The following is a 12,955-nucleotide window of genomic DNA, read 5'->3' on the forward strand; positions in this document are numbered from 1 at the left end:
TAGCATTCAACTCCACGTAACTATTTATCATGAACACAGCTCCCTAATCTAAACATCCTGTCACTGAGTTCCACACTGAGACGTGGATTTCCACAGTTAAAACATCCTCATGCCCACATGCCTTCTGACAGCAGTTCTTTCAGGGAGGAACAGTGTTATTCAGAGCCATTAATTCAGACCCCATGCATCCTGCCTACGGTTCACCTTCAGGACATAGACACACACACACACCGCAAACATAGACTAATAAAGGGCATGACACACAGGAGCCTCTGTCTGGAGTGTGTTTGTAGCAGTGTGTGTGTGTGTGTAGGGAGTGTGTGTGAAGTATGCAGGGAGTGTCTGTGTGCCATGAGAGTGTGCTTGTTAATAGAGCAGACTTTATTTAAAACCAGACCACCTGCTCGCTCCCTTCATTAATGAGTCTCTCTCGACAAGGATTTACAAAACTGGGTCCTCGGGACCCCAAGGGGTGCACGTTTTGGTGTTGCCGTAACACTACACATCGAACTAAAATAATCCACTAATCATCAAGCTGTGATCATTTGAATCAGCTGTGTAGTGTTGGAGAAAAAACACTGCTCTAGACAAGAGAGCTATTCCCTCCCTCCCTCCCTCACACCTTTCCTCCCTTCCTCCATCTCTCCATCCCTCCTTTTCTTTCCAAACAGCCCCTCCTGAGGAAACTACAGACACCCCCTGACTCTGTCCCTCCTGAGGAATCAACAAACACCCCCTGACTCTGTCCCTCCTGAGGAATCAACAAACACCCCCTGACTCTGTCCATCCTGAGGAAACAACAAACACCCCCTGACTCTGTCCCTCCTGAGGAAACTACAGACACCCCCTGACTCTGTCCCTCCTGAGGAAACAACAAACACCCCCTGACTGTCCCTCCTGAGGAAACAACAAACACCCCCTGACTGTCCCTCCTGAGGAAACAACAAACACCCCCTGACTGTCCCTCCTGAGGAAACAACAGACACCCCCTGACTATGTCCCTCCTGAGGAAACAACAAACACCCCCTGACTCTGTCCCTCCTGAGGAATCAACAAACACCCCCTGACTCTGTCCCTCCTGAGGAATCAACAAACACCCCCTGACTCTGTCCATCCTGAGGAAACAACAAACACCCCATGACTCTGTCCCTCCTGAGGAAACTACAGACACCCCCTGACTCTGTACCCCTGAGGAAACTACAGACACCCCCTGACTCTGTCCCTCCTGAGGAAACAACAAACACCCCCTGACTCTGTCCCTCCTGAGGAAACAACAAACACCCCCTGACTCTGTACCCCTGAGGAAACTACAGACACCCCCTGACTCTGTCCATCCTGAGGAAACAACAAACACCCCATGACTCTGTCCCTCCTGAGGAAACTACAGACACCCCCTGACTCTGTACCCCTGAGGAAACTACAGACACCCCCTGACTCTGTCCCTCCTGAGGAAACAACAAACACCCCCTGACTCTGTCCCTCCTGAGGAAACAACAAACACCCCCTGACTCTGTACCCCTGAGGAAACTACAGACACCCCCTGACTCTGTCCCTCCTGAGGAAACAACAAACACCCCCTGACTCTGTCCCTCCTGAGGAAACAACAAACAACCCCTGACTCTGTCCCTCCTGAGGAATCAACAAACACCCCCTGACTCTGTCCCTCCTGAGGAATCAACAAACACCCCCTGACTCTGTCCATCCTGAGGAAACAACAAATACCCCCTGACTCTGTCCCTCCTGAGGAAACTACAGACACCCCCTGACTCTGTCCCTCCTGAGAACAGTGGGGGGGGGGAGGGGGCAGAGGGGTGGCCCCAAAACAATGACATAGCACGACTCACTTCACGTCAGGGGAAACCTCAGAAATGGAACACTGGTACCCAGTCAATCATCATGCATCTTCACTTCTCCGTTCCCTTTCTGACTCTCCTTTTCTTCCTCTCTAACTCTATCTCCCATTACACCTATTTTGCATAAACTGCTCCCTTATCCACTGCCAAAACAGAGTCTCAGTATTTTACTAAATATCCTCCATATATTCACAGACATGCTGATTTTCTTCAAATAGCACTTGTGCTATTTGTGGCCGTAGAATTAGCATCAACCGGCCTTGACTTGAGTGAACCACGTGTTGTGCCTTCCATATGACAACAACAGGTGTTGGCAGTGTATGGACGAATGCCAAGCAAAACAAACAAGTTCACACAACATGTAATTCAGCCAGGATCACAACCATAGAAACACTCAGAAAACAACAAGAGGTTGACAACGTGTTGCATCCTTCTGCAGTAACTATGGTAACCACTGACCAGCCACTCCAACAATGCCGACCTTTAATCAGGGAGCGACGGATGGTGAAGTTTCATTCTGTCAACATTTCCATTTCCCCATTGTATCCCACGGAAACCGCAATCACCTCCCCAACCCACGGGGGTAGTCATGGGAACGTGCACATCTCGAAAATGGATAAATAAACAAGGGTGATGAACAGCAGAGAGAAGGAAAATAATCATGGCTCTTATTTTCACATTTCACTTTTCTGTGACAAATACAATTGGAAGTATGGTGCTTTATCAGGTCAGGTCATGCTACTTATACCTGTCTCCAGACCTTATAGTTAAAGTCAGGTTTTAGAGAGTGGGGGAAACTGATGCTAGATCTGTGCCGATGTCTACCCAGATCCACAAAGATGGTCCTCCATCACCCATCTTTATCCAACATCCCTAGGTGTAGGATGTCTGTGCCAAGGTTATAAGCCTCCAGCCGGGCGGCTCTTTGATACTTCATCCTACAGAAGGACCTTTACTCTAGCCAGAAGAGGCTACTGGACAGGGAAGAGAGGAGATGGTGACTAAGTGGATCTACATTCAATCTAAACTAAAGGGGGGGGGGGGGGCGGGGGGGTGATAAAACGGACCGCTAGAGGGTTGGGGGGGTCAGGGAGGAAGTATGTGGTTTTTAGTTGGACTATAATGTTTGCTTCGACCAGCATTAAATCAATGCCTGGGAGAATGTGCGTGGGATAAAAAAAAAAACTTTTCAAACCAATGATTACAAACTCATCTACTATGTTATTGGAAGGGTTTTCTATGTAAGGCCAGTTTCTTTTAGTGGTCCTCTCCAACCCGTGTCAGTTGAATTAGTAACACAAGTATTTTTAAGAGCACTGAGGAACAGAGAGTAATGTCAGTTTAGATCACACACACACATGACACTGTGTCTTTTAATCCTAAACAGCATTCTGTCCTGCTCCCAATCCCAAGTCCCTTCCCCAAAGAGATGCCCAATCACAAAGCGGGTCAACAATGGTGCTGTCGCTCAATCTGTCTCTATAGTGACCGCAGAGAACGCCGGGGTCCGTGAGGTCACTTTCATTCCAGTATTCTCCAAACAGCGACTAATTGCTTTGTTTGTGCTGGGGTTCCTTGTCAGCGAGCAGGCAAATTCCCAGCACAGAGCAAATATCAATCACGCCAGCTAATCATATGTTGCTATTCACACCAAATGACTGGAGAGAGAAGGAGCGGGACAGAGAGAGAAAGAGAGAGAGAGAGAGGGATAGAGAATTAGCTGAGAGAGAGAGAGAGAGAGAGAGAGAGAGAGGCTCAGCTGCTCTACTTCTCTGTAAGTAAAGTTCACACTTCAGTGGTTGTCTTTGTGATGGTGCTTGGGAGTAGAAAGGAAGGAGGTAGGGTGTTTTTCAACATATATTGTGTTTTCTCTGTCTAGTGAGTTTTCCTTGTTGAAACAGCTGTAATATCAAGCCAGTAACTTTGCAGAGAGGCATCCCATCAGATCAATTTCCCCCCCATCGTCTCCCCCCCTCCACTCTCTCTTCTCCCTTTTATCTCTCCCTCTACCTCTCTCACTTTCTATCGTGTTTTCAGGGATTTGAACGGGCCGAGCCGAGCAGGCCTTTCTGAGAGGTGAACTCTGGGAACTCTGCCAAAACTCTCCGAGTAATTCAGCCATCTGGATTGAGGTCACTGTTAGTCGCGGGGTGCACAGTATGAGACAGCACCATCCACACAGCAGAAAAGGCTCTGGGATTACAGTAGGCCTAATGCCGTGTTCATCACATCCTTCAGGAAAAAAGATACATTCATAATTATTTGAAACATCCATCACTATGACAAAGTACAGTAGAAATGTCACAAAGACCTGTAATTGTTGAGTTGCGATATAAAGAGATATTTCTGAGGTAATTTCCATAGCCGCATTCATATTCATGCGGGTCTGAGGGTTTCTGAATGCTCTCAGCAGTAAAATACAGAGGATAGCTCATCCTCCTACACCACCTAACATGATGGAAAGAGACACTCTGGAGGAATCAGAGCTCACAGGTAGGGATGGAGGCTAATAAGGAGCTGATGTCGGGAGCTAGACAGTTAGGTTTCTGAGGTGAGGTGAACTCACACAGTCACACACTGTCACCTCAAGCCCTTTAAAACGGCCCACCGTTGGGATGCATCTTATAGACAAGGGGTATTCAACTCTGACCCTACGAGGTCCTGAACCTGCTGGTTTTCTGTTCTACCTGATAACGAATTGGACACAAATGGTGTCCCAGGTTTAAATCAGTCCCTGATTAGAGAGGGAACAATGACACAATGCAGTGGAACTGATGTCCCAGGTCTAAATCTGTCCCTGATTAGAGAGGGAACAATGAAACAATGCAGTGGAACTGGTGTCCCAGGTCTAAATCAGTCCCTGATTAGAGAGGGAACAATGAAACAATGCAGTAGAACTGATGTCCCAGGTCTAAATCAGTCCCTGATTAGAGAGGAACAATGAAACAATGCAGTGGAACTGGTGTCCCAGGTCTAAATCAGTCCCTGATTAGAGAGGAACAATGACACAATGCAGTGGAACTGACTTCCCTGATGTCCCAGGTCTAAATCAGTCCCTGATTAGAGAGGGAACAATGAAACAATGCAGTAGAACTGGTGTCCCAGGTCTAAATCAGTCCCTGATTAGAGAGGGAACAATGAAACAATGCAGTGGAACTGGTGTCCCAGGTCTAAATCAGTCCCTGATTAGAGAGGAACAATGAAACAATGCAGTGGAACTGGTGTCCCAGGTCTAAATCAGTCCCTGATTAGAGAGGGAACAATGACACAATGCAGTAGAACTGATGTCCCAGGTCTAAATCAGTCCCTGATTAGAGAGGGAACAATGACACAATGCAGTAGAACTGACTTCCAAGTCCAGAGTTGAGTTCAAATATTACAGACTAAAGCCTGTTTCGTAAAATACAATGTGTTGGAGTGAATAGTTTGTCTTCAAAAAGGTATTGAAGCTCAAGTGTGGACAATGAAATAGTTCATTATATCTCCTTGTCTTTGTTTTCTTATAAAGCTTTAAATTTGGCAATACAGACATACTGTAAGCGATTCCAGTCTCTAACTAAAGGTTCGTAAAACGTAATGGGCTGACAAGACAGAATCTGTGGTGTTGGATTAGAATGGATGGCAACGTAGTGTACTGTTACTGAGGAGTATCAAGGCAAAATGTGCCCACGCAGAAAAAGTGCCAATCCTGATGCATTCGAAGTCAACAGAAGGGAAATGTAACACCTGCTGTATGTCCTCAAAATAACTGTCAGGTAGTCGACAACAACGAAACATATATCCAGGATTCCGTAACAAAACGAGACCTTACATCCACCTCCTGTTCAATTTGGAAACATTGTCCAACAGGATTGTAACCTGTCAAAAATCCTATTGGATTAGTGGTTTTTCCAAACGAATCCTATTGGATTAGTGATTTTTCCAAAATAATCCTATTGGATTAGTGATTTTTCCAAAAGAATCCTATTGGATTAGTGATTTTTCCAAAAGAATCCTATTGGATTCCAATGCAAGAATCCAATTGAAAAATACTATCAGATTTTGGAACCTGTCCCATTAGACTCTTATGGGATTATATCCTTTAGGATTCTATTTTATAGGACCCTATAGGATTCCAATACATGAATCCAAATGAAAAATCCTATACAATTTTGGGACCAGTCCTAAAATCCTATAGGATATGTTCCAAAATCGGATTTTCTATTGGATTCTAATCAGATTTTGGGGGGGATTTTATTTTACTAGGAAATCGTTTCTTACCAAAGTCAATTATAATAATTCACACAAAATCCAACTACATTTCACTCCAAATATGTTGTAAACTAATGTGTTACTGTGCTTCAATTAAAGCGTAATTACTTGGCTGCTGATTTGTACACATGTAATGGGTCTATGGGTACAGAGAAGATGCAAAAAGGGTAAGACTGACAGTGTAATCATAGGATGGGACCGGTAGGCCTACCTATGTAATTACACAGACCAAAACACCGTGAGAAACGAGCCTTCATTACCAGTGGATATTTTATTATACAAATTCATATCTGAATCGTAATGTATCGACCTACATAGGGCAGAGGCGAGAATGTTATGAAGCGCGTGTGAGGGGGGGATAATCACAGCGTCAGCACCACCAAGCGGTACTAAAACATTTCAGATAAACACTGCAAACTTCTACACCGGGATATTCTTATTATTTTGTGAATAATATCATCGGCTAATATTATTATTATTATATGGTGAAAGTGTCATATGTATTTATTCTAGCTATATGAACAGTTGAATTGTACACAACAATAGAACAGTGCAGGTGAAACCGTTGAATCTCTCTCCAGTAAAATAAAAACTCCCGACTGCACTTTAATCAGTTCAGTGAAAGGTATAATTCGGAAAGAAGAAAATATAGTCAAGGTAATGCAATTCAAGTGCCAAGATTTATAAACCACTCACCAAATGAAATCTCCAACTACTCCCGTTCATCTAGCAGGAGCGAAGCTGCGAGTTTCAACCAGTCTGAAGAAGAAGATGAGCGTTGGCGTGGCTCAGGGAAATGAAGGTAAAGATAGAGTAATCACAGTTTGCGTTCTCATATCCAAAACGTCCAGTAACTCAGTCTCTGACTGCTCAGCACATTTCCCAGGTCTCTCTCTCTATGCCGTCTCTCCAGGGTCGTATATTTTTCTGTCCTCGTGTCTCCTCGCCCAGCGCGCTATGTAACTGGACACAGCAACGCACTGCTGAGCTCCGCTGCAGCTCACAGACAATCGCCTCGGTCACTGAGACAAGGGACCAGGACGCAAACCAAGCGACGCGGACACTTTAAACTTTGTTATAACTGTAGCACGAAGGATGATCTGGCGGAGCTTTGCAGAGTGCGCGGCTATGTTGGTTGCTGCGTGCAAGGCAAGCGCTCTGTGATAGACAGAGTTCGCAAGGAGTTTAAAAGGAACTGAAGGAACATTGCGCCCCTACTTTGCTTTTTAAAAATGTTTACAAGATCAGCTTCAAAACCTCCGTTTCGTTTCTCTTGAGATACATACAGTTGTTTTCGTCACCTCTTGTTTATTTTTATTTTATTTAATATCTTTAATTAATATATCCTCTGTCAGGTGACCCTTTACATGCACTTTGCATACCGAGTCGACAGACATACATTTCATCATGTTGATGAAACTTGTTGGGAACAGATAGGCGGTCATAGCGTTCCATAAGTATGTTCTCAGAGATGAAGTCAAAAAGCCTTCTTTCATTTAGCAGATCCAGAGGGATTTACCGTTAGTGCATCTTAAGATAGCTAGGTGAGACAACCACATATCACAGTCATAGAAAGTACATTTCACCTCAATAATTGATGTGGGATTATTTAAAATACTGTTTGAAGAGGTAGGGTTTCAGATGTTTTTGGAAGATGGGTAGGATGCTGTCCTAACTAAAGGGTGATCGATAGGATGCTGTCCTAACTAAAGGGTGATGGGTAGGATGCTGTCCTAACTAAAGGGGAAGATGGGTAGGATGCTGTCCTAACTAAAGGGGAAGATGGGTAGGATGCTGTCCTAACTAAAGGGGAAGATGGGTAGGATGCTGTCCTAACTGAAGGGGAAGATGGGTAGGATGCTGTCCTAACTAAAGGGGAAGATGGGTAGGATGCTGTCCTAACTAAAGGGGAAGATGGGCAGGATGCTGTCCTAACTAAAGGGGAAGATGGGCAGGATGCTGTCCTAACTAAAGGGGAAGATGGGTAGGATGCTGTCCTAACTAAAGGGGAAGATGGGTAGGATGCTGTCCTAACTAAAGGGGAAGATGGTTCCACCATTGGGGTGACAGGACAGAGAAGAGCTTTGACTGGATTGTACAGGAGCTGCCCTCCCGTAGGGTGGGAGGGGCCAGGAGACCAGAGGTGGCAGAACGGAGTGCTTGGGTTAGGGTGTAAAGTTTGAGCGTTCGTTCACACCGTGGATTAATTGACCATGATTCTAGCGTCTCCGCTGCTGCAATAGTGGATGGCAGGGAGCCGCGCACAGCTTCCTGTAGGTCGTGTACGTACTGCAGACGGACATCACAGAGAAACATTGACCCATGAGATCCCAATGGTTTTTGTTGACTGTGCTAACATTTATTATTTCACATCTAGTCTCTACACTCAATTGTACCATGCCAAGTCCAAGTCGTGTAACAGGTAGCCTTGAGTGAAACAACAGTTCTGTGAATATTTGTATTTATTTTATTTTACCTTTATTTAACCTGGCATGTCAGTTAAGAACAAATTCTTATTTACAATGACGGCCTAACCCGGGCCAAACCCTGATGACGCAGGACCAATCGTGCGCTGCCCTATGGGACGCCCAATCACGGCCTGGTGTGATACAAGATAACAGCTCCTACTTTTGACAGATATTGCTTGGGTGAAAACAGCACCATGTTTAAAAAGATCTTTCAGAGAGAAGCAGCGAAATACAGCCAACCTCCTTGTGAATAGAAATATCAATTAAAAAACATAAATACATGTCAACTCATTTGAATTCTGTCAAAAGTAATAATCAACTTCTCAGACATTGATCCATTTCAAATCTTAACGTTACATCCACACCAATCAGCATGTAGCAAATACGATGCCCATATCAACTGTCAAAATGTGTATACAGTAGATGTTCATGCCTTGAGCGTGACATCTGCAATTTAATGTATTTGTCATTTTTATCCCTACAGCCAAATGACCATGTTGGTCAAGCTGTTCCCAGACACGGCCTATCTATGACAGTCATCCTGTGATGACACTTGACAGAGAGGCGACGTCTGCTGCTTTGACAGATGCATTTAGTTATTAAGTCAACAACAGATTGTTAAGTAGACCTCTGCCTCTTCCTGTACTGGCCTAGCTGAACACAGATACAGTAGGATAGGCTCTCTGTACCCACACATCTACATTCAAATCAGGAAACTTTTATAAAAATGCAAACCGCCCACAATAGAGCATAAAGTAAAGCTGTGATTTACATTTGAAGTGGCAATCCTCCAACTCACTAGCTTTCGCTCTCTTTCTCTTTCTCTGTCTCACCTCTCTCTCACCTCTAACTCTCATCTCTCTCTCTCTCTCTCTCTCTTGATATGGGAAGTGTGTGGGTAACCTTTTCCTCCTCTATCTGCCAAGCGATGCACTGGGAGCATCCCTTCTTTCTTTAAATACGGAAAAGTTCCAATGCGAAATGTCAAATTTGTCAGAGAACGTTATCATATTTACAAGGCTGAGACTTGGCATGGATTAGGTAGTACAATATGTATGATGCATTTGTTTGATGCCAGGGAAGGACAAAGACTAGACAGGACACAGGGGGAGCCTGTGTTTCATCCTGTACATCCCATGGTGACTTGTACATATTACTCACTGCAGCTGTCCAAGAGATTCTAAGAACTTACTAACTCAACATCAGTGAATTCATCTTCAATTGTGTCACGCTGGCTGGATGTCCTTTGGGGTGGTGGACCATTCTTGATACACACGGGAAACTGTTGAACGTGGAAAAACCCAGCAGCGTTCGCCCTCTGAATGGCTCACATACACAATCCATGTCTCAATTGTCTCCATTTTTTTTTTTTTATCCTTCTTTAACCTGTCTCCTCCCCTTCATCTACACTGATTGAAGTGGATTTAACAAGTGACATCAATAAGGGATCATAGTTTTCACCTGGATTCCCCTGGCCAGTCTATGTCCAGGTGATATGCAACTGTTCAGGGAAGTCCGGAACCAATACACGCAGTCAGTCAGGAAAGCTAAGGCCAGCTTCTTCAGGCAGAAGTTTGCATCCTGTAGCTCCAACTCCAAAAAGTTCAGGAACTGTGAAGTCCATGGAGAACAAGAGCACCTCCTCCCAGCTGCCCACTGCACTGAGGCTAGGTAACACGGTCACCACTGATAAATCCATGATTATCGAAAACTTCAATAAGCATTTCTCAACGGCTGGCCATGCCTTCCGCCTGGCTACTTCAACCTCGGCCAACAGCTCCGCCCCCCCCGCAGCTCCTCGCCCAAGCCTCTCCAGGTTCTCCTTTACCCAAATCCAGATAGCAGATGTTCTGAAAGAGCTGCAAAACCTGGACCCGTACAAATCAGCTGGGCTTGACAATCTGGACCCTCTATTTCTGAAACTATCTGCCACCATTGTCGCAACCCCTATTACCAGCCTGTTCAACCTCTCTTTCATCTCGTCTGAGATCCCCAAGGATTGGAAAGCTGCCGCAGTCATCCCCCTCTTCAAAGGGGGAGACACCCTGGACCCAAACTGTTACAGACCTATATCCATCCTGCCCTGCCTATCTAAGGTCTTCGAAAGCCAAGTCAACAAACAGGTCACTGACCATCTCGAATCCCACCGTACCTTCTCCGCTGTGCAATCTGGTTTCCGAGCCGGTCATGGGTGCACCTCAGCCACACTCAAGGTACTAAACGATATCATAACCGCCATCGATAAAAGACAGTACTGTGCAGCCGTCTTCATCGACCTTGCCAAGGCTTTCGACTCTGTCAATCACCATATTCTTATCGGCAGACTCAGTAGCCTCGGTTTTTCGGATGACTGCCTTGCCTGGTTCACCAATTACTTTGCAGACAGAGTTCAGTGTGTCAAATCGGAGGGCATGCTGTCCGGTCCTCTGGCAGTCTCTATGGGGGTGCCACAGGGTTCAATTCTCGGGCCGACTCTTTTCTCTGTGTATATCAATGATGTTGCTCTTGCTGCGGGCGATTCCCTGATCCACCTCTACGCAGACGACACCATTCTATATACTTTCGGCCCGTCTTTGGACACTGTGCTATCTAACCTCCAAACAAGCTTCAATGCCATACAACACTCCTTCCGTGGCCTCCAACTGCTCTTAAACGCTAGTAAAACCAAATGCATGCTTTTCAACCGGTCGCTGCCTGCACCTGCATGCCCGACTAGCATCACCACCCTGGATGGTTCCGACCTAGAATATGTGGACGTCTATAAGTACCTAGGTGTCTGGCTAGACTGCAAACTCTCCTTCCAGACTCATATCAAACATCTCCAATCGAAAATCAAATCAAGAGTCGGCTTTCTATTCCGCAACAAAGCCTCCTTCACTCACGCCGCCAAGCTTACCCTAGTAAAACTGACTATCCTACCGATCCTCGACTTCGGCGATGTCATCTACAAAATGGCTTCCAACACTCTACTCAGCAAACTGGATGCAGTCTATCACAGTGCCATCCGTTTTGTCACTAAAGCACCTTATACCACCCACCACTGCGACTTGTATGCTCTAGTCGGCTGGCCCTCGCTACATATTCGTCGCCAGACCCACTGGCTCCAGGTCATCTACAAGTCTATGCTAGGTAAAGCTCCGCCTTATCTCAGCTCACTGGTCACGATGGCAACACCCATCCGTAGCACGCGCTCCAGCAGGTGTATCTCACTGATCATCCCTAAAGCCAACACCTCATTTGGCCGCCTTTCGTTCCAGTACTCTGCTGCCTGTGACTGGAACGAATTGCAAAAATCGCTGAAGTTGGAGACTTTTATCTCCCTCACCAACTTCAAACATCAGCTATCTGAGCAGCTAACCGATCGCTGCAGCTGTACATAGTCTATTGGTAAATAGCCCACCCTTTTCACCTACCTCATCCCCATACTGTTTTTATTTATTTACTTTTCTGCTCTTCTGCACACCAATATCTCTACCTGTACATGACCATCTGATCATTTATCACTCCAGTGTTAATCTGCAAAATTGTAATTATTTGCCTACCTCCTCATGCCTTTTGCACACATTGTATATAGACCCCCCTTTGTTTTCTACTGTGTTATTGACTTGTTAATTGTTTACTCCATGTGTAACTCTTTGTTGTATGCTCACACTGCTATGCTTTATCTTGGCCAGGTCGCAGTTGCAAATGAGAACTTGTTCTCAACTAGCCTACCTGGTTAAATAAAGGTGAAATAAAAAAATAAAAAAATAAAAAATGGAAAGAGCAGGTGCTCTTAATGTTTTTTAAACTCAGTGTACATTTTGACATGTTTACATAACGTGGAACCTAGAATGATTTGAATTAATATCGCACCTGTCACAAGGTCTAATATTTTAGATTTTAGTCATGTAGCAAACACTCTCATCCAGAGCGACTTACTGGAGCAATTAGGTTTAATTGCCTTGCTCAAGGGCACATCGACAGTATAACCAACTCTCTAAACCTCTAGGCTAAAGCACATGTAGGTAGTAACTGTCTGGATTCAGAACCTACTGTTTGATTCCATCTCAATCTGGATCTAGCTCTTACTCCAACTAAAGACTCTCCACTTGGAGATCCTAAAACCCCTGGAAGTGTTATTTACATCTTCTTCAATTTAGATTACAGACAAGGGTGGGTCAATAGATAAATAAGGTTACATTTAGATTACAGACAATAGTGGGTCTTGAGATAAATAAGGTTAAATTTAGATTACAGACAATAGTGGGTCTTGCGATAAATAAGGTTAAATTTAGATTACAGACAATAGTGGGTCTTGAGATAAATAAGGTTAAATTTAGATTACAGACAATGGTGGTTCTTGATATAAATAAGGTTAAATTTAGATTACAGACAATAGTG

General features: G+C 44.8%; 1 protein-coding gene across 2 annotated transcripts in view; it reads right to left on the minus strand.

Annotated features, from left to right (window-relative positions):
• Positions 1–7,253, minus strand: part of LOC116376355 (semaphorin-5A) — a 381,827-nt gene extending 374,574 nt beyond the window's left edge. For both annotated transcript variants that reach the window (XR_004211770.1, XM_031836384.1), the window contains exon 1: positions 6,801–7,253. The gene's annotated coding sequence lies outside the window, so the exon portion shown is untranslated. The remainder of the gene's footprint in view (positions 1–6,800) is intronic.
• Positions 7,254–12,955: the final 5,702 nt, after the last annotated feature.

Source organism: Oncorhynchus kisutch, linkage group LG11, assembly GCF_002021735.2.
Source record: "Oncorhynchus kisutch isolate 150728-3 linkage group LG11, Okis_V2, whole genome shotgun sequence".
NCBI classification, from domain to species: Eukaryota; Metazoa; Chordata; class Actinopteri; order Salmoniformes; family Salmonidae; genus Oncorhynchus; species Oncorhynchus kisutch.